The sequence below is a fragment of the Canis lupus genome, chromosome 23, assembly GCF_048164855.1.
Source record: "Canis lupus baileyi chromosome 23, mCanLup2.hap1, whole genome shotgun sequence".
In the NCBI taxonomy this organism is placed as follows: domain Eukaryota; kingdom Metazoa; phylum Chordata; class Mammalia; order Carnivora; family Canidae; genus Canis; species Canis lupus.
In genome coordinates, this window is record NC_132860.1 from 4053142 (window position 1) to 4076242 (window position 23101).

The window sequence follows — 23101 nt, forward strand, 5'->3', positions numbered from 1 at the left end:
CATACGCGCTACACCTTCACAGCAGAATTGAACGTAGCCAGTACAATACAAGGAGAATTTCAATTGAATACAAAATGAACTCTTTTTGAGAAGTACAGTGTCTGGAAATAAAAGGAGTCACGCGTAGAGATAGTAAACTGGACCGTTGAAGAATGAAAAATCTTCACTCATATTCGAAGCATTGGGACTGGGAGGGGTAGGTAGTATGGGGATTATACAGTGTTGGGATCCCTTTCAATTTCAAGTCTCAGTGGCCCTGAGAGACTTCAGTGAAAGCTGATAGGAGTACCTTGGTATTTTAGTGAATAAAGAGCAAAGGAAAAGCATTTGGATTTCCTTTGGTCATCATGAGACTGAGTCACATGGGGAAGAAAGCCTTGGAATCACAGAGGCTTGGAATCCTGACTTTGCTTGTCCTTTGGAAAAGTGGCTCTTAAACAGTGGCGCATGTCTGTTGTCAGTGTTCTTTGCTCCACGCTTTGAGAAACATTGATATTAATATCTTGAAAAAATTTTGAGATGGTAACTCATAATAGATGTGAGCTCTACAGTGTTTTAATAAATACCAAGATCATTTATGTCCTTATTTAGTAACCTGCTCTACAGTTTTTATATTCTAGATTTTTGGGTCTCTGATAGTCAAGGTTTGCCTCAGAGGCCATGCTTATGCTAAGAGATCTTCTTGGGTTCATTCTACATGCCGCATGCATCCTCTGTGAGTCTGGTGGGGCCATCTAGGAAATGGCCTTTGGAGTCTTTGGTATGTTTTTAAACAGAGTTAGAAAACTTGAAATGGATCATGGGGAGCTCAGAGGCATATTGAATTTTCAGTTTAGGATATGTTTAAATTACTTTAAAATGACTGGTTATTCTCAGCAGTTATTTTTTTAAAGATGATATTGGAGTCACATGGAGAAAATAAAAGATATACCTGCTCCATCCCATTTTCCTGCAGCTTGAAATTGTGCTTCATATTGTTTAACAGTATAGCATGAATTGAAGAAATTAGGCATTTTATTTTAATTTTCACTTAAGAATTAAGACTTCATGCTCCAAGTAAATGTATTTTCCAATGTTTCTGATTCCTAAACGGAGCAAATAATTCATTTTTTTCTTAATGAACTGTGGGAAAGGAAAGACGGCAAAGCACTAGGAAGCCTTCCTCGGTGTCCTGTTGTTACATTCTCACGCACACGCCTTACCAGGAGGACTTATTCCACAGCAAGGCATTGCCCGGGGACAGTAAGAAAAGAAAAAAAATGTGTAAAATGTAAGTCCTGGAGCAAAGGAGAGGAAATTATGCCAGGCTTTACAAGTTAAAACTGATTCTTTTCAGGGATTTGTGAAGCCTTCATTTGCTCTATTCCCAGTGGTTACTATATGTGTCCCGGTTGCAGGCTTTGATGAGTTTTGGACATAAGCTTGACTTTTTTTTTCCCCCTAGGCCAAATGTACCCTGCTGTAACTTGACCCAGAGAACATAAGTCTAGAAACGTCATTTTGGCTGCACTACATCAAACAATCCAAAGAGGCTGCTTCAGACAAACCTCGTTACTGTGTTATTTCTATTTATCATCCATCTATCTATTTCTCTATCATCTATTTATTTATTATCTATCTACCTACCTACCCATCTATTATCTATCTATCATCTACCTATCATCTATCATTTATCTATCTATCTATCATCTATCATCTATCTCTCTCTCTCTTTTTTTAAAAGAATAAGTTGTGTTTCTAGGTATTGCAGACCTGCTGAATAGTTTTCACATTTTTTTTAGACCAGTTGGCTGCGCTGCCTACTAGGCAACTCTGCTATGTAAGATGTGACTTTGGGGCATGTCATACTGTGACACTGATTTTATATTCTTGCCATAAATCCATGGACATCTAAAGACTGGACATCACTTGTTAATATGGGGGATGCGAAGAAAAGCTATGATCAGTAAGGTTACCAAATCAATGATAGGCAAATACAGATATCCATAATTCTGTGGCCTACCCTAAGAAAAATGTTAGTTCTTTTTTTTTCCGTGATCCTCAGCATTTGGATTAAATTTACGTTTTAAACTGTATCACAGACTAATCTGTGTTTCTATTACTTGTGTAAGGTTTATTTTATGCAATAGATTGTAAGCAATTTGAGAAAAAAGATGACAAAAATTTTTGCAATTCCTTCAGCACATAGAATACATGTTATCAAGAGCTTAATGATATTTGTCAAATAAAAATATAGAGTTTTCAAGAAGGATGGGACTATATATTTTAATAAATACACTCATTCACTTTATAGTTGATGAAACTAAGTTTTGGAGAAGGAGTGTGGCTTACCTAGAGGTGTGGTCAGTTGGAGAGCGTTAATGTTGGAAGTACTAACTCCTCACCTAAACACTTACCATCAGCTACATCAAGTGGAATGAAAGTCATTGCCTTGATTAGGCATCCTGTGTTCCACGTTATAACTTCTTTTTTATCTTCCATTATCATTGAATTTCTCATTTTTAGAAAAATAATAAGGCAGTACTAAATCATTTTTTTAATTAAATGAGACACCCATTTGATGCACAGTGGTGGTATTTCAGAAACATGAACTCAAAATATGTCTTTCCAAGAAAATGTTGTGTTTTTTTTTTTTTAATGTAGGCTCTATGCACAACGAGGGGCTTGAACTCAGAACCCCAAAATCAACCATTACATGTTCTACCAACTGAACAAGCCAGACACCTCTCAAGCAGATGGTCTTTAATCATACTTTTTTTTTTTTTAATTTTACAAATATAGTACTTGGTTTTTTTATCTCCAGGATCTCCTGATTCCAAGTTAATGCTAAGTACTTCCCGTAGAACACTGCCTTAGATGCATCCTGGAAATTTTGATATGTCATTTTTTAACCTTTATTTATTTCAAAGAATTTTCTAATTCCCCTTGTGGTTTATTATTTGGCTCATGGGTTATTTAAAAGAGTATTGTTCAGTTTCCATTTGTGTGGCCCTTTCCCGATACTGTTCCATTACTGAGTTTTAATTTGATTCCATTGTGGTTAAAGAACATATTTGTGTGTTTTAGTTGCTTAGAATTTATGGTAACTATTTTATGGCACAGAATAGGTTGTGGTCTTATCTTGGTAAATGTTCTGTATGTAGTAGAAAAACATTTATATTGTGCTATTGTTGGGTGGAACATTCTATAAATGCCAGTTAAATTGAGTTGACCAATTGTATCGTTCAAATCTTCTGTGCTGTTCATATCTTCTGTGTCCTCACTGGTTTTTCTCTACTTGTTCTATTAATTACTGAGAGGATAATGTTTAAATCTACAACTGCAATTGTGGATTTTTCTGTTTCTCCTCTAAGTTCTATTGGTTTTGATTTTATGAATACTGATGTTTTGTTTTCCAATATATAAATACATTATCTCTTGATGATTTATCATTAGAAATTGAATCATTAGAAATTGAATTAGACAAATTCTTTGTCTAATACTAATATATCTGATATTAGTTTAGCTACTCCAAGTTTCTTTTGATTATTTGTAGGCATGATACATATTTTTCATACATTTACTTTTAGTTTGGATGTCATTATATTTAAGGGTGGTATGTTATAGATAACTTACTTTTGGATTTTGGTTTTTGTTAAATAAAATCATATCTACTTAATTCTTTAGTTTATTTTAGGTCACTGCCCAGTATAGGTTTTAGGCAACTACCAGAAAACTTAGTCATTTCCAGTTACTTGAGCTAACACAATGGATCCAAAATCTTAGTGAGTTCACTCATATTAAATAAGTGTTTTCTTATCTGATATTATGTTCTTTTCTTTCTTATTTAATAGCACCAGAATACATGCCAACATTACTTCACAAGTTATGCTGATAGAAATTAGCAAGTTATTGTCATTTATTTTTCATATATAATCTGTCTACTTCTGAGTCAGACTGAATTTTTCTCCTAACTGAAGAAGACTAAGATGAAAGTCCCATTATAAGCTGGAGGGAGCACCTGGGTGGCTCAGTGGTTGAGGATCTGCCTTTGGCTCAGGTCGTGGTCCCAGAGATTGAGTCCCCACATTGGGCTCCTCACATGCAGCCTGCTTTTCCCTCTGCTCATCTTTCTGCCTCTCTCTGTGTGTCTCATGAATAAATAAATAAAATCTTAAAAAAAAAAAATAAACAAGCTGGAGGCAGTGAGGGTGATGGTCTTGGAGAATGAAGAGAATTGCTGTTTTTTAGTGGGGCACCCGCTCCAGATCATTGTTAAACAAGGCCTGACAAATCACCCAGATGAGTATGATTACTGGTGTTGATAAGATATTCAGAGAGTTTTATTCATGATATTCAAATTCATTTTCCATTTCTGATTTCAAGACCTGACTTTTTTTTTCTTCAAAGATTTTAATTTATTTACTCATCAGAGAAACACGGAGGGAAGCAGAGACACCAGAAGAGGGAGAAACAGGCTCCCTGAAGGGAGCCTGATGTGCGACTCGATCCCAGGACTCCAGGATCACACCCTGAGCCAAAAGGAGATGCTCAACCCCTGAACCACCCAGGTGCCCCAAGATCTGATTCTTTCAAGACCTAAAAGTAGGTCCCTAACTTTCAAATAGGACCCAGGTGATGGGACCCAGGTTATTAATTTAACCTAAATTGTAATACAACAACATATAGAAACATTTTTAACTGATTTTCAAATATATTGCCTCAGTGGCCATAAGAGATCGTTATTTTTTTTAAGATTTTATTTATTTATTCATGAGAGACACAGAGAGAGAGAGAGAGAGAGAGACATGGGCAGAGGGAGAAGCAGGCTCCAGGCAGGGAGCCTGATGTGGGACTCGATCCCAGGTCTCCAGGATGATGCCCTGGGCTAAAGGTGGTGCTAAACTGCTGGGCCACCTGGGCTGCCTTTTTTTTTTTTTTTAAAGCATGATCATAATAGTTCTAATCCTCTAACCATGCCTTCTAAGCAGGGTATTAAACTCTAACCTTTTTAAAATTTTCTTTAAGATCCCGATGATATCAGAATTAGTAATTCATTCACCACTCCTACTCCAATTCTATATTCTGTTTGGCTTCATAATAGATTCTCATAGGTGGTAATGAGTCTTACAAAACCTTGCCTTCATTATGTATTTTATTCCAAATGATCACAGGCTGATCATTTGAGTAACCTTTTGCTAGTCTTTTGCCATCTTATGAAAATGACCAAGTGAATTCTGTTTTCTACCAATACTGATGTCTTCTCAATAATCTAACAGGTAAACCTGTTATACCACTAACAGGTATAATTAGTAAGATAATCAAGCTCTTATTTTCATCTTTGTGGGTCTGCAGGTTTGCTTCCAAATGGTGTACCAGTCAGGATTGAAGGAATAAAACAGACAGAACTCAAGGTATTTTAAAAACACTCAAATATTTGAGCAGTAAAGAATTTAAAATGAAGAGAATTATATCCTGTCAAAACCATTGAAAGATTAGAGAGAATTGGTTCTATCCCGAACTCCTTGAAATAATATCAAGGACCACACAGAACTAGCCCTCCAGGCATGGACCTTTTGCTCTTGCTACAGTTTTTCATCCAGAAAATCTGAGCATCTCTCATTGCTTCATCTGGCGTCTGCTCAAATGTACCTCCCAGTGAGGCCGTCTCTGACCACACCATATAACAACCTCTCACGGTAAGAGAGGGTTTGCGTGTGTGAATGGAGGTCTCAGTCCTTGGATTCCCAGAAGATCTAGGTGGACAGAAGGAAAGTAGCAAGCACAGAGCAGTTTATTGAAGTGAACGTACGTACACTCTCAACGTGGGAGAGTGGCCAGGCTCGCTGAGGTGGAGGTAGCCCCTAGGTTGTTTTAGAATTGGATCCTGTTAGGTCTCTTGGGCTGGAAGGAGCTGTGACATACTCCATATGCTCTTATACTCTTATTTTTCTATAGTAATTCTCATCTGGCATATATTTGATTGTATATTTCTTTACTGACTGCCCCCCCCAGTAGAATATGGTTCTAAAATGAAGGAGTTTTTGTTTTATTCACTGGTATATTTTCCTACTTAAAACTGTGTCTGCCACATTGTGAGTGCCTACTCTCTGTGGACTGAATAAATGGATGGATGGATGGATGGATGGATGGATGGACGGATAGATGGAATTATATGACTTTGTGGATTTCTTCTTATCTTTAAGGGCTGTTTTCCTCCTCTACATCTTCTCAATTTCTCAACACTCTTCAACATTCAGCTCCCATCAGGCATCCCTATGGGTTCTTCATACAATTTCCTGTGCCTCCTTCCTGAGATCGTAATTGATTTGGGGTCTAACCACATTATTTAGGATTCTGCATATATTTAAGACATGCAAATACCACCAAAACCTTGCATGATTGCTGGGGGCAATGAATGTACCTTTGATTTATTCACACATTCCAAGAATCTTATGTTGTAATGAACATGCTTCAATGCCAAGTTATTCATGACTTCAACAAGCCTGATGCCCCATTTTTAAAGTGGTTTGTCTATGCTTTCATACTAACAAGAAACATTTTTATTTATTATACTAGATACAGTTATCTACATTTTCTATTTACTCTGATCAGAACAGGTATCCTGTAAGAAAAGTATAACAATTTTGTGTATAGAGAAATTTGTAGGCAGGGATTTGTATGAATTTTCTCCCATTGATATAAATGGTATGTTGGGAGAAAGAGAACCAAACCTGGCTTTGCTGCTCATGAGTTACAGAATTTGGAGCAAATTACTCCTCAACCTTGGTCAGAGTTTCTTTGTTTGCCAGTTGAAGGCATTTGCAGAATTATCTCTAAGGCACCTTCCAGTTCCAATAGCCGATGAATGTGAGTTAGAAAAATCGAAACAATTCAAGGCTACTCTACAAACATATAAAAGTAGAAAAAGTAGAATTTTTAGAAGAAAAATTCCTCTGAGGAAGCCGGACATCGTGCATGCTCAACTAGCTCCATTGTCTCCAGTTCCAGGAATCCTGAGTTCACTGTCATTTTTTAAGACCACAGTTTAATATCTCATGTTTGGATAAAGTTATTTGTTTTTTTTAAAGATTTTATTTTTATTTATTCATAAGAGAGAGCGACAGAGACACAGCAGAGGGAGAAACAGGTAGATGGAGAAGCAGACTCCACGAAAAATATGGAACACTTCATGAATTTGCGTGTCATCCTTGTGCAGGGGCCATACTAATCTTCTCTGGATACAGTTATTTGAAAACGAAAAGCTTGAAATCTTTGTTAAACACAGAGTAAAATTCTCATTCAAAATGAAATTTTAGTCTAGTTGAAAATTAGGCAGATACTAAAGAAGATAATATTACTAGGAAGAAATCCTAAGTTCATAGAAATCTTTGTTGATGGTTGTAAGAGTTGGGGGTCCTAATACTTATAGGTCCCCACATTCAAATATTTGATCCCAGGCAACTTACAGAGGTATAAACAGGATAAAGTATCCAACAAAAAATATGAGGCAACCACATATTAACCACATCAGAAAGCCATTACTCTATCAAGGCCTAAAAGAGCAAGAGGAGGAAATAGGGGAAATGAAGCCTTGGATTAAAGAGGTGCTGACTCACAGAGCTGGTACCTCGGATCATTGCCACTGTCAGACCCACTACAAGGCAGGGAGACAATGATGGAGGCAGGTGTGAGTATCCATATGTCAATTTTTTTTCTAGGCCTACCCTCTGGAATCCGGTCAGTGGCATCCATTGGCCAACCAATAGACATGGGTGCGGTCTATAGAGATTTGCCTCCTGGATTGCAGAGTGGGACAAAAGTGTGGGGCGAGGTAACACACAAGATCAGATTGTCAAATCCTATTCACACAAATCAGAGATGGTGTCTAGTGTTAGATTTTCTGGGCGGCTTCCAGGATACAAAGAATCAAGAGACACATTTTAAACAGGAAAATGTCTGGCACATTCAGGATCATTCTACATGTCCTTCTTTACTAATGAGATACCTGGGTAGCTTTTAGTTCATGAAACATCTCCATTTTATACCTTGCCTATTTATATGGCATTTTTGAGGAAATTATGCCCCATAAATCCATATATCCTAGGTTTAGTTCCTATAACCAATTATAACTATGGACATCCTGCTAAAATAATCCCATAGATGTGAACTCTCCTCCTAGAAAAATATCATTGTTCTATTTATCAGGAAGTCTGATATTTTGAAATGGAGATTAGAATTATGTGCATTCCTTCTTTCTTTACCTGGGAATATTTGATAATGGGGAAACGGTATCTCTTCCGTTACACTGCTAGCTCAAATTTTTAAATTTGAAAGTGAGTTACTATCAGTAATCTTCTTAGGGGATGAGCAGGTAAAAAGGAGTTAAAAATTATCATAAAAAACGTGGCTACTTCATTTATGGCTTTGAGGACACAGAATTAATCAAAGCTGCTGTCTTCCACCACCCACTTTATATCATGCTTACCCTCTCCCAACAGCTCAGCATATTTTTTATTTATTTGTTTGTTTTCCCTGCTACGAAACCCAAATTTTCTTTAGATGGTCTTATTTTTGTATATAGTAGTTTGCTGAGGCTCCCATAACAACATACCATAGACTAGGTGGCTTAAACAACAGAAATTTATTTTCTCACAGTTTTGGAGGATAAAAGTCCAAGGTCAAGTCCAAATTTTCTTTAGATGGTCTTATTTTTGTATATAGTAGTTTGCTGAGGCTCCCATAACAACATACCATAGACTAGGTGGCTTAAACAACAGAAATTTATTTTCTCACAGTTTTGGAGGATAAAAGTCCAAGGTTAAGGTTCTGGTGGATTCTGTTTCTAGTAAGGAGTCTCTTCTGGGCTTATAGATGCACAGGGGAAGCTCTGCTCATGATGTCCAGGGAGGTATACTGAACATGTCCAGCCCCTCAAACGCGTCAAGACACTGCTTTCCCATGTCTGCTAGTACCTCCCAAGCCACAGGTCAAAGGAGCATGTCCAAAGTTAAGCACGGTATGCACATTCCCTCTACTATGAAGCCAAACAAGCCACATGACGAAGCCCACTAACAGGAAGGAGGTACATACTTTCAATAGAGTATGTACTTTGGGGAGTACGGAGTCAATTTTTTTAAAGATTTTATTTATTTATTCATGAGAGATACAGAGAGAGACAGAGACAGGCTGAGGGAGAAGGAGGCTCCCTGCAGGGAGCCTGGCATGGGACTTGATCCCAGGACCCCAGGATCATGCCCTGAGCCAAAGGCGGATGCTCAACCACTGAGCCACCCAAGTGCCCCCGAGTCAACAATTTCCTTCAGCAATCTACTCTATTGTATTGGCCAAGTCTAGATAAGTAGACTCCCCAGTCTAACAATTACAATCCAAATTCTCATCCCTTTCTATGTGTTACGTGTGTGTGTGTGTGTGTGTGTGTGTGTGTCTGTCTCCCTAGGACCCTTCATGGTACTGTCATGCTTGTGATAATCAGTATCTACCAAATTGCTCTAACCTGACATTATGGTTTTTGCACATACGTGCCAACTGTCAATGCCTAGTAATCCCAGATTTATTTCAGAGGGTTATGGAATTTTGCCTCATGTCCCTTTGTCCTCTCTTACTGCAGTGGAAATATCTACTGCTAATGTGCTATGCATTTCCCTCTTTTTTTTCCACATGCACCTCTATTTCTTTTCATAATTATTCTTAACTGTGTGTTTTGGAATATCACCACCATAAGAAATGACAAAGAGTTTCATTACTTTATAACAATTATTAATAACTCGTTTGTAAGTTAATTCCATGAGGACAAAGATAGCATTTTAGGCATTTATGGATGAAGGGGTAATTTCATATATATTCTATGATCCTTGCTGGCTAATGAGATTTTACTTATTGTGCGACTTTTATTTGCTAGGCAGGTCTTAGATAGTTCAAAAGCCTTTATATTGCATTAATTATATCATTTAATCATGTATCTTATACTTATATCTCTACTTTTTATGAATATATTTGAAATGTATAGACAACAAAGAAATTGTATGTGGTCAAAGCATTGCAAATAGCAAAACTGTTACTTGAAAGTTGAATTTACTATTCCAACTACCATGTTTCTTTTAATACAACACAAAGTATTGTAAAGCTGCCATAGTCCTGACTGATGTTCCACTAGATATTGCATGCAATAAAACTATATATTTGAGTAAAGTTTGTTTGAAAGATACTTTAATTCTATTTCTGTACCAATCTGAAAATTTAGAGCACAATCTTGCAGCTAATGAACTTTGTTCCATTGTGATTGAGGGTCATGTCAAAATGAACCCATTAATCACTATAATTCCTCACAGAGGAGTCTGAAATTGCTAGAGAGTGAACATTTAATAAGTGGGAAATGCTATAAATGTCACTCCAGATGTGAGCCAATGAAGAGACAGGTAATGATTCAATAGTGTATTTTTAAAACTATATGTAGGCTGATTTGGAAGAAATACAGTGATTCATTTTGGGAATGACTTTTATGGAACCAATTCATTTGAAAATTATAGCTGAGAAAATGGTATGTGTGTGACATTACTCTATCCATTTTTAACTGGAAGTTATAAAAATGAATGTTATTTAGTAGAAAAGTCATGAAGAGAAAATTCTTTTTTTTTTTTTTGAAAATTCTTTTTCAAAATAACTCAGCCTGCATTGGATAGACAATTGAAGGATTGCCTATTTGCATAAATCAGGAAAAATATAGGTAAAATTTTGTACTTTTAATTTGTCTCATTTTTATTCTTCCAAATTTAAAAAAAACGGAGAAGAAAGCCTTCCAGTCTAATCTCTGCAGGTTAAGTATACCACTGGCTAAAGAAGTATGACCAAACACATATGGAAAATGGCAGAAAAGTATTACCATGAGTATTTTTATTCTGTGTGATATGAGATATTAATGTTGCTCTAACCCAACTCAGCAAATTTCTTAACTCCCTGGTTCTCAGTTTCCTTGTCCATAAAACTCATCAGTTGTATGATGTGACATGTAAGGTACCTCGTAGCCCTGAGAAGTTGTGACTCTCTAGACAGTCTAATTTAATGTTAGTAATGAGTAGGCTTCTCTCTAGCAAAAAAATATTATTGGTTATTAAAAATAAAGATCCTAACATTACATTTCTTTTGGGCCCAAATAATTTTCCTCATAAAGAGAATATTCAGGCCTCCATTAAAACCGGAAAAAAAAAAAAAAAAAGGTCTAATTGGATGGTTGATTTTTTTTTAAGTTTATTATTCTTCAGGACACCCTGTTAATGTCAAGTAGTTTATTTTAAATAATAGTTCCATCAGTTTATTCTTCGGCAAGGTTTGAAATCTTCTAAAAGTGTCTTTATCCAGTAGCTTATATCTCATAAACTACTAACAATTAAAAAGAGTCAAGAAAAACTTTGGTGGAAGGCAACTCCGGCACTAATTAGGGATTATTACTGATTTGCAGATTGCGTATTTTCTAGCAAACTGCTGTGAAACGGCATCTCGTGTTTTAGATAATAACATTTTCATGCCTGATAAATACATTCATGATCACTGCTTTTTCAACCGGCAAGCTATGCATGTTTTATTTAAGCTGTAGAGTCCCAGAGGTTGTTCGTATTCTTCTACTGCTTAAAAATTTTTACTGAATTAATGTAACAACTCTTTTTTAAGTGATAAAAGAATAATGCACAGCTGTAAAATTTCTTGATTTTTAAGGTAGAATTAATCTGCATATTTTCCTCCTTAAGCCCTGTTTTTTTTAAGTTCTATAGTGATAATTCCCCTCTAATAGGAAAGAGCGTATCATGAAGAATTGTGTTTTAAAAATAAGCAAATACCCTGGTTCTTTAGCAGAGGCATCTGCTAAGATTGAAGCAAGCAAAATATTTTCTTCTAGGAGTGGAATATGAAATGTTTAGAGAGAATACTAGGTGAACGTACTTCTTAGAAGTGAGAGCTTAGAAATGAATGCAGAGCAGGAACTCAAGACTTTAAATTTTCATGGACTGAACATGTCCTGTAAAATAAATGTATTCAGAAGAATACACATGTTAGCCTTCTATCCGTCTCCCATATGGAGCTTTTTATTTTTATTTTATTTTTATTTTTATTTTTTTTATTTTTTATTTTTAATTTTTTTTTTCCGTCCTGCAGGTGTTCTGTATGTTATAGAATCTATGAGTCTACCCTGACCTTTCAGGCCATGATAACCTTATAGGCTATCAATGATCTTCACGCTTAATATTATTCAATTTCACCCTAAATAAAAGATGCTGCTAATTGCACATTAACTAGAAAAGTTTTGGAGTTTCATATACTTAGACAAACCAGGCCATAGGTATAAGAAACTTTGAGATTAATTACAAAAGTCTCTTGGCCTTTGAGTGTTCATCTGAGAGTTAAGGGTAAGTAACATCACATAGAGGAGGTGATTTTTAGCTGGATGTGGAAGGACAACCCGGGACCACCCTCCCTGAAAGGGTTTGACATCCTGTATCCTGGCAATGGAATGCTGTATACCATGTCACTCATGTGTAAACACGTTACATTTCTGAAACTGGGTTCAGATTAATAAATTATTCACACCCATGGAAATATCCCCTCTCTGTCCTTCCTCCCTCTGTCCCCCTCTCTCCCTCCCTCCCTCTGTCCCTCTCGGTTTCTCTCTCTCTCTCCCTCCATCTCCCTTCTCTTTAAGTGCAACTGTGAGTAGATCCCTGGAATTAAGACTGTTTTGAAAAACAAAACAAAACAAAACAAAACAAGACTGTTTTGCTTAGCGGTTGACTTGATTTCTTTCTTCAAATTAACATACATATTACTATTTGTATATGTAAAGTGATTGAGTCAGAACTACAGGACATTTATGGATCAAATCACTTTTATTTAAGACTTTCCACCCTGGAAAAATGAATACGCTTACTAAACTTTAATAATCTCCATATTTGAAAAGAAGGGTTTTTGGTATTTTTTTCTTGTACCTACTTTATCCCTTTCTGTGTGTATCATTATCCCTCTGTTGCTATTAGTTTTACTCCAAAAATGTGAATCTTCTGGGATACACTCCTGAAACTAACAAAGTCAAATCCAGGCTCTATCACTAATCAGCTGTAAGACTTTCAGGTCTGTTCACCTCTCTGGACTTTAGGATTCTCATCTGTGTAAGTAGGGCATTGACCCTTAAGGTTTGTTTCAGGTCTGCATTCTATTGCAGAGCTGCATTGATATAAGTGATAATTACCTCTGTTTTCTGTTTTGAATAAATGGGCACTCAAGTGAGTGCTTGTTATTTATCTGTTCTTGAAATTTAAAGCAGTGGAGTTTAACTTTCTGTACTCCCCTCTTGACATCCATGTTAGCATCTTTGAATGGCAATGAAAATTTGAGTTCCTGTTAAGACAGGTTATTATTTCACTTTATGGAGCTATGAGGATGACAGTACTTTTAAAGGGAGAAACGTAATTATTTTTTAAATCTGAATTTGTAAGGCAGTTTAAAATAAATTCTATATAGATCTTCTCCACTCTAAAAGGTAGGTGATATTAACCTCTTAAAATTTAAGAAAGTGAATTTTAAAGATGATTGTTTTCCCTAAATCTCAGGGAACTGCAAGATATATATTTTGAACCCAGGTGTGTATAGTGGCAAAACTGAGCATTTCATCCTGCAGTTGACTCTTGAATGATGGGAGAGTTGGGGTGCTGACTCCTGCACAGTAATTGTTGACTGATCAAAAATTAAACTGCAAACAGCCTACTCTTGACCAAAAGCCTTGCAGATAGCATAAACAATGAACGTGTATTTTGTATGTTATGGGCACTATATACTGCATTCTTACGATAAAATAAGCCAGAGGAAAGAAACGTTATTAAGAAAATCACAAGGAAGAGAACACACAGTATTGTACTGTATTTATTAGAAAAAATCCACCTGCTGGTGGACCTGCACAGTCCAAACCTGTGTTGTGCGAGGATCAACTATAATTAATCTCTCAAGAAAGAGTCAATTGTGCAGTCTTTCTGATTCCATCAGGCAGGTTTTGCAGTCCTCTCTATTACATCTCATTCTCTCCCCACTTCCAAATTTTTTCCCCTCTTTTTGCCATCAAGCAATATTTTTTTTTTAATTTTTCTCCCAGAGACTTGATTCCAACCTTACACTGTCAGAGGAGAAGCACATAAGAACAGATTTGTACCATTTGACCAGTTGTGACAGAGCTTGGTGTTAGACTACGCAGGTTCTAGAAACATTTTGCCCATGCTTGAATAGTGCTTTCTAGCTATTATTTTTGCATAAGTTACTTACATTCTTTGTGTCTCATCTTCCTCATCTGTACAAGGGTATATTAATTATATAATCATGATATAATTAGTTGAGTTTTAGATACATAAAGTGAGTTAATATTATGAGGAGAAAACATTAGGTGTAGAAATCTAGCTAATATTCCCAGGCATCCATGTGTCACTGGAGCTTGAGACGGACGTATTATTTTATCTCCTTACTGCCTGCTACCGCTTCCTGTGTCGTCGGGCTTACTTAGACATGTGGCATTGATCCCCAGTGACCCTGACTTCGTTTCCTCTTTTCTGACCCTCTTAACTCCAGACTCTGGTCTTGGCTGGTCTGACTCTAACTGGTAGCGAGACCCAACCTCAAATTTAGTTTTTCTTGATGACTGATCTGTATCACAAAATCTGGTTAACCCTACCATCCTGGCTCCAAATGAAACACTGCAGTTTTTTTTTTTTTTTAATTATGTCTTAGGGAGATACACCCTGTTGGTTTTATTTACAGTGGGAGAGCCAAGCTCTAAAAAACTGGACATGGCACATGGAAACATAGGTTTGGATGAGAGGCAAATGGGAATAAAGCCCAGGATACAGGTTCTTTCTCAAGAGAGAAATTTTGAGCCATCTTTTGGATTTAGAAGAAATAAAGCACAATCTGAGCTGATGAGGTTGATTTATCCTTAGAGATAAAGGTGGTACACATTGCTCACCGCTGCTTTTAAGTTCTCCATCTTGAAGACTTGAGAAAGTTAGAATTTCATGAGACAAATAAAACAATTATTTGTTTCATAATATCCATGGCTTTTGTAATTTAAGGCTATGTCTCATGTTTTGTCACATTCGATGAGCCATTGTGGTTGCTGTTCTTTCAAGTTTAGGGAATTTACATATTTATGTTTTGGAAATGGGCTCATAAGAATTGCTATAGTACTTCTCATCATCATCTGGGTTTTGATGGCCTCATAATTGAAGATGACTGAAAGCCATGTGCAGTGGTTCAGAGAATGAAAAGAAATAACTAATTAAAAGTGAATGAAAAGACATTTTCTGGGCAGACTGGGCAGCCTCAGCGGTTTAGCGCCTGCCTTCAGCCCAGGGCATGATATCGGGGTCCCGGGATCAATTCCACATGGGGCTCCCCGGCAGGGAGCCTGCTTCTCCCTCTGCCTATGTCTCTACTCTCTGTGTCTGCCTCTCTGCGTCTCTCAGGAGCAAATGAATACAATCTTTAAAAAAAAAGCATTTTCTTTCTCTGCTAGGGAACATGACCTTACACGAGGCTCAAAAATAAATTCAGAATATAATGCTCACTTGTGGCTAAAACAAATAGTTCTTGGTCACAAGATATGTCAATATTTTTTTCTAGTCATTGAAGATAATCTTCATCCCCACATAGCATAGTTGAGGGGAAAATGACTTTTGTTATAAGGAATTGTTATTAAAATGATAGTTATTAAAAAAAATGATAGTTATTATGACAGAAATCTACATGAAGTGATGTACAATCATAGTGGGAAGAATAAACAAGCACAAAGAAGTCTACACAAGTGAGAATATTACTTTGAAATAAGTATCAAAGGCTGAATTAGGCTTAGCAGCCAAAGAATAATGAGCTCTATTAGAAGATGTAAAGCAGTATGTGGCAAAGGGAAAAGAATAAGATCTTGCCATTTGCAACAACATAGATGGATCTAGAGGGTATAATGCTAAGTGAAATAAGTCAGCGAAAGACAAACACTATATGATTTCACTCATATATGAAATTTAGGAAACAAAACAAATGAACAAAAGAAAGAGACAAAAAACAGACTGTTAAATATAGAGAACAAATAGAGAACAAACTGGTGGTTACCAGGGGCAGTGGGGGGTGGGCAGGGAGCCAGAGGGGGGATGGGTAAAATAGGTGGAGATTAAGATCACACTTATTGTAATGAGCACAAAGTAATATATATATTGTGTAGAGTTGTTGAATCATTATATTGTATACTTAAAACTAATATAGCACTGCGTATTGATTATACTGGAATTAAATATATATATTATATATAAAAATATATAATATATATAATATATAATCTATTATCTATCATCTATCTATCTATCTATCTATCTATCTATCTATCTATCTATCATCTATCTATCTAGAAAGAAGGCTGTGACAAGACACAGGTAAATAAAATCATCTTACAGGAATTATATTGGCTTCAAGCATATGGAAACCTAGTTCATTTTGCCCGTGACAGTGCTAGACTGTCTCTAACATCTCACTTTTTTTCTTAATCTGTGCTTGCCAAATTAGTTATTGAACAGAAAAGTGAGACTTTCAAAACCTTGATTATGCATCTGAAGTCCAAACCAGGAACACGTTTAGAGTTGGATAGTGGGAAATCAGACAATTTCTTAACAATATTTTTTTTTTGGGGGGGGGATGGAAAAAAAGGTGTTTCTTTCTCTTTGTTTGTTTTGTTTTTGTATTTGTTTTGTAATTTTAATCTGCTAAAAGGAGGCATTACAGAATTATTTGAATTTTATGGACTGTGTTTTGCTTTCAGAAATATTTTATTGCCAAAGAACTCCGAGATAGCAATTTGTATTTCAATGAAGAAGAAAAAGATGACAGATCCGTGCATGTTAAAACTGTATAAATACAATATTTGAGAATGGAGCTTAAAGATCACCTTGCTCTTCTACTGGATTTTCAACTAAGAAGTTCTAGTAAGATAGATAAATGAGAGGAGAAAGTAGATTTATTCTACATAGCCTATTAAAAGTTAAATTTCTGTGAATGATTATTTGGATTAACACCCTAGAGCAAAGTTTTAGGGCCTTTCAATATTCGTGTTCCTTCTTATACTTTTTCTCTTCTTTCTAATCAGCTGCCAGCCATGCAGTCTCTCTAGAAAGTTGGTATTTTAGCTGATACCCAAAGTTGTCAACCAACATTTCAGGATAAAAGTGTAATCCTTTATAGCTAAGACTGTAAATTATCCACATAAGTTCTACTAAATAAATATATGTTCAATTACATGCCATGTCTTAGAAGAAGTCTGTTTGATGTAGGTTAATCTATTTTGACTTTTAAATAACCAAGGTATAAAAAATAAGATCTTTATTTTTTTAATTTTTTTTAAATAAGATCTTTAAAGAGTCAAATATGTTACTTTGTTCAAAGTCGATGTTTTAAAATGATTACTATTCCTTTCTGTCCCATCACCTGTCCCTAGAAGGGAAAGACAGACCATGAAGACTCCTAACTCTGGGAAACGAACTAGGGGTGGTGGAAGGGGAGGAGGGCGGGGGGTGGGGGTGACTGGGTGATGGGCACTGAGGGGGGCACTTGACGGGATGAGCACTGGGTGTTATTCTGTATGTTAGCAAATTGAACACCAATAAAAAATAAATTTATTATTAAAAAAATTGGGCTCCAATATCTCTCTTCAATTCTTGTAGCCGTAAAAAGATTTGTACGTGTGTGTGAACTTTAATGATGATTGATGATTGGTGATGTAATGCTGTTTTCAGCTTTTTGCTCTTTTTCCAGGACAGCCCGTCACCCAGCAAGGGTTTGATGATTAACTCCTTGATTTTCAAATCATGACAGAATTTCCAAAATGGAACGGATTGGGTCATTAACATTTTGTACAAAATTAATTGCCATGTTGAAGGTTTTCTTCTTTGGCTTCCTTCTGTGCTAAATCCCCAACCAAATGTTAGCAGCGGCATATGATTTCTGACTTCTTCATTTCAGAAGTTACGTTGTGATTATGTGCCTAAATTTTTAACGAGTGTGGTTATCTCTCCACTGTCATTTAATAATAGTTTTTTAGTTTAGCCATGTTGGGGTTTTGCTCTTTTTTAAAGAAAATTATTATATCAAATGACTTCACAAGAGTCGTGTAGAGATTTTTTTTTTCTTTTTTTCAAAATCTCCTGATATATAAAGTATAAACTGTCCGGCCCAGCATAGCTATCCAAATGTTTTAATTAAGCTTAAAAATATCTTTCTTTTGTTAAAGAGCGGGGCTTAATGAATTATGATGTAAAATTCGTGACAATCACACTTGTCTCACTCTGACATAAAGGGCTAAGGGGAATTTTGTGTAAATGCATTTAGTGTTTCACAGTAGTGTCCTTTGAGGGTTGGATAGATATTAACATGTTTTTGGAGTCTAGTCAATGCCCTGAGAGGTAAATCTCGAGATATTGACAGAATTTGAAAGACTCAGACAGATCCCTGAGTGCAGTGAGGTCACAATGGTGATGCCACTTGGAAGAGAACGGTTCTCTTCTGCTCTCCAACTTTAGCTCTGAAATTTCATCTACAGGGTTCATATTTTGGTGATTTCTTTGTGTTCTGCATCCCAGATTCTGAAACAGAGTTGTGAACTTAGTAGCCTTACTTGGTAACATGTGGGGATGCCATCTGAAGCAATTCTTGACATTTTTCTGTGAGTGACAAATTTCATCGGATCTTGGAACTGTGTCCACATACCAACTGAGGAGATGGGCTAGCTTTCTCCTGGGTGCAAGGCTGAGTGGAGAAAACTGTGTTTTCCCTGAGTGAAACTATGAAAACATATGTTTTCACTATGAAACTAGAAAACTAGTTTCCCCTGAGTGGCCTACTCAAGTGGAAGACCTAGATATTAATCTTCGAGCCACCGTGCCCCAGTGTAATGTCCGAGTCAGCCCAGATTCCCTGAACTTCCTTTTCCTCATCTACAAAAAACCAAGGTAATACTATTTACCTCACAGAGTTATTATGAAGATTAAGAGAATAATAGTAAGAATGGCTCACAGTCACAGAGGACTATGCATGCCAAGTACTATGTTCACCAAAACCCTACAAGATAGGAAGCGATACCCCACACCACTGTGGTGAAGCAGAAGCACGGAGTCAGAAGACTTGCCCAAGATCACACAGCTGGTAAATCAGGCTCCGGACCCGTGTTTGGAACCAGGCCACAGTGCAAAATATCTGGTCCAAAGGGTGTGATCCATGAATACCAGGTTCTCTCCTCCTGCTCTTCTCAGCTCACACGCCAGGGCGCTTACGAAATCTGTCACCATCTGCTGGAAGCCTACAGGGCACTGTGGCCTGGTCAGGGTAAAGCTGTTTGTTTCAGTCTGTGCAATAAATCTCTCTCCTTTAGTATTTTCTATCAGGTTATTTATTTTTATCTCATCATCTAAATACTCAACCTCCAGTTTTTTGGTTGTCCTGATCAGAGCATGAAGTGTGTAATGAATAACTTAGGTCTTTAATGTATTCCCGTACTGTAGGTTTTTCCCTGGCTGCCAGGTAAACCTTTTCCCAGGTGTCGGGGCACAATTTGTCTTCAGCCTCTCCTCCTTTTTCATTCTCTCATTGAGAGAGTTGCCCATCCTCTCCACGTTGGAATGTTCCTTCCTGTTTCTGTTGTGTGTCCTCTCTCTTTCCTTTCATGTTTCTTTATTTTAAATCAGGGAAGCAAGTGTTTGCTTTGGAACCTATGAGAATTAGAATCAGAAAAGGAACTTGGGGAGGACTCAGGGCAGATCTAGAAACCTGCTACTCTCGCCACTTTCTTCTTCATAGCACAGCGCAGATTTCGCGGGATCTTTAATTCTCACTAGTGTCCAATCCACTTTCCTTTGCCGCTCAGCGTCCTCCCTCCATGTGTTGATAGGGGGACTTTTAACCTTGGAGCCCACTGCCAACGGGCCCATTCTTTTATTATTACCTAGTTCAGATCCTCAAGAAGCAAACCTTTTGTGATGACACATTATGATTTGACCTTCTGCCTCTGCCTCATGCCTCACTTTGGCCCTATGTTTCCACAAGGAGGTTTCTAGACTAGAACAAAAAAGAGAAAATACCCTAGCCACAGTGGATATTTCCCACAGAAATACGGATGGATATTTCCCAGGAACATTGGGTTGCTTTCTGTAGCTGAACTGAATCCAGCGTATCCCCACTCTTTTCATCCTGCAAAACTAAAACTGCAGCACTGTTCTATTTCCTGTCTCTAGGCATTTGACTACTCTAGGTAATACATGTTAAGCGAAATCAGACAGTATTTGTCCTTCCATGATTAGCTTATGTCTCATCCGTGTATCTGTGTGATAATGTATGAGAGCAAAGACATAGAGGATGAGTGGTAATAGAAATACATTGGTACAAGTTTATTATATTTTCCTTGAAGTAATTTAATTTTGTGATTAACTCTAAAAACACTATGAAAATTAAAGATAAGGCTTATAATACTTTTACTAATAAAATTTTATAAGAAATATCCACTGTGGCTAGGCTATTTTCTCTTTTTGGTCTAGTCTAGAATCCTCCTTGTGTACTACGGGCTTTGATATTTCTTTTCTACTTTCATAGTGTGTTTGTTCTTTCACATTTTGCTGGAGTATGGTTTTCTTATATCAGGGTCTTTATCCTCTTAGCAAAATATAAATAGCTCCTTCTCCATCCTCTATAAGTAGAACATGTGCATAGGGTACCTTTAAGAATTGTATTTCCTTCCAGTATGTACTGAAAAGTTCTTGTCAGTCTCTCTCTTTAGCCATTTACTCAATGCATAAGATTTATTCTCAAATTCCATGTTCTATTCTCTTCTGAATTGGGTTCTATAATTTTTGTAAATTGTGGCAAGAAGAAGGCTTATTTTAAACCTCTATTGGCATGAGGAATAGCTTCCTAAATGAACCGTATATAATTACCAGCCAGTGCCCACCCATCTCTAACCCCAGCCAGGGGTTTACCTGGATGCTGAGCTTTTCCTCTTATAACATCAATGCACTTTCGTCCCTCAAACAAGCAGCAATTTCTTTATTAACATGTTAATACCTGGTATCAGGTGAGGTCCATTGTTTCAGGAAAATGGAAACATGGACTTGTGGGAAACAAACAGGATTGCCTAATAGGAGTCACTTGACCAAGGAAATTACTTAATGAGAAGTTTCTGATTTGTCCTGTTTCCTTGTTTACCAGGTTATCTTTGATTATATGTCGCACAATGACATTCCCAGATAGATATAACTCAAGACCAAGGCTATTTATACCTTGCCTCAGAAAAGCCTTTTTGTTTACTTCTCCCTGGTGTGACTTCAGGCACTAGCAAACTAGCAATGCAAGGTAACTTTATTCCAGTTCCAAGAAATGAGCTTTTCTGGGGTCCTGGATGGTACAGTCAGGGTCACACTCCTGGCTTTGGCTCAGGTCGTGATCTCGAAGTCATGATCTCGAGATTGTCAGATTGAGCCCTGGAGGTGGGGGGGTCTGTGCTCAGCACAGGGTTGGCTTGGGGACCCTCTCCCTCGGTCTCTCCTCCCCTCAAATAAATCTTAAAAAAACAAAACAAAACAAAACAAAAAAAAAACCCTGAGCTTTTCTGAGTCAATCCTGTGTCTAAATTGGACTGCATTCCTTACTTGTATGGAACAGCTTCTTTTTTTTGTGATTTTTGTTTGTCTGGTTTACCATTTTTTTCCTAAATCTGGAATGCAGAGTCTTCTATTCCAATTTAAAATGTGGGAAAGGAATATAATTCAGGTTTCTGTATTGAGTTCAAACTTTTCTTGCTCTGTGTCCTTGAAGCTGTCAGAGGCAGAGCTCAGTCTTCTGAGCCACCTCTTTCAGATTGGCAGAGAAACACCCAGAACAAATGTCTGAAACCTCTTTCTGGATGTCGATCTTCTTTATCTTTCTTAAAGTAATTATTCACTATCCTGTTACTTCTTTTGGAGACTCACTCAAGATATATAGCTAAATAAATAGATACTGCATATTGTATAAAAAACTATCACTTAAAGCAGTTGTGAAAAGCACTGAAAACATTAGAAGAAAACACGATAGACAGATAAATAGGTAGATGATAGATAGATAGATAGATAGATAGATAGATAGATAGATGATAGATAGAAAAAAAGAAAGAAAGAAAGACATATATATACAGGATCTTTGGTCATTTTCTGGTCTCCCAGGCTGGTACTGCATTTTTTGTTGTCTTATATACTTTTAAATTAACTAGATTTTGTTTTGTTTTGTTTTTAAAATTCTCTTTACTTGTTAATATCTATTATTGCTTTAAAATGACTGAAGAGCAAGAAAGTCCAAAAAGAGGTGTGTGGGGCGGTGCATTCTACTGGAAAAAAGGCCACAATAATTGTACTTTGATGTTTCTAGTACTCTTTACAACTGCTTTAGGTTGTACTTTTTTATAGGGTGTTTTAAACGTCCCTCTTAATGTTACAGTCTCACATCCTAATTGTTAAGATGCATTAGTGTGGTTTGCATGTGCGTGCACATACATGTCTGCGTGTATGGCCCGATGATCTCATGGCTTAGGAAGTACATTTGACAAGTGTCTTTTAAATTTGCAAAATAGTCTCTGGTAGACTTGTCATTTTGTGCAACATCCTCAACACTTCCAAAGATTCATTTTTACTTGAAAATAATTTCTTGAGAAGGTTAAACTAGTAAGAATAAAAACAATAGTAGTACTCAAGTCTATAAAGTATTTTCTGAAACAAGTTCGCTCATTTTATATGTTCAAATAATCATTGAGAATTTAAAAAAGAATTGTTAGGTCAGTTTCTTAGCTAGAGGCCTCTGAAAAGATCTGTACTAAAGTTTCCCTTTGCTCCACCTCTTCTAGATTCACTACCTTGGACCTCTGATGTGTTTTAATTTGCACTTTGCCTCCTTCTTGCATGTGTTTTTGCCATCATCTTATCACTGTAGACAGATGATGAGTGTTTGTAAACAAATGTTAGGTGATTAGGTACAGTTGAGGCAGGGTATAAGCATTTCATTGAAGGTAGACTGG

General features: G+C 36.7%; 1 non-coding gene across 1 annotated transcript; it reads right to left on the reverse strand.

Moving 5' to 3' along the window:
• Positions 1 to 7153: 7153 nt before the first annotated feature.
• LOC140615674 (U6 spliceosomal RNA) lies at positions 7154 to 7256 on the reverse strand. Its single transcript, XR_012016157.1, has one exon. It is a non-coding gene; the product is annotated as a U6 spliceosomal RNA (small nuclear RNA).
• Positions 7257 to 23101: the final 15845 nt, after the last annotated feature.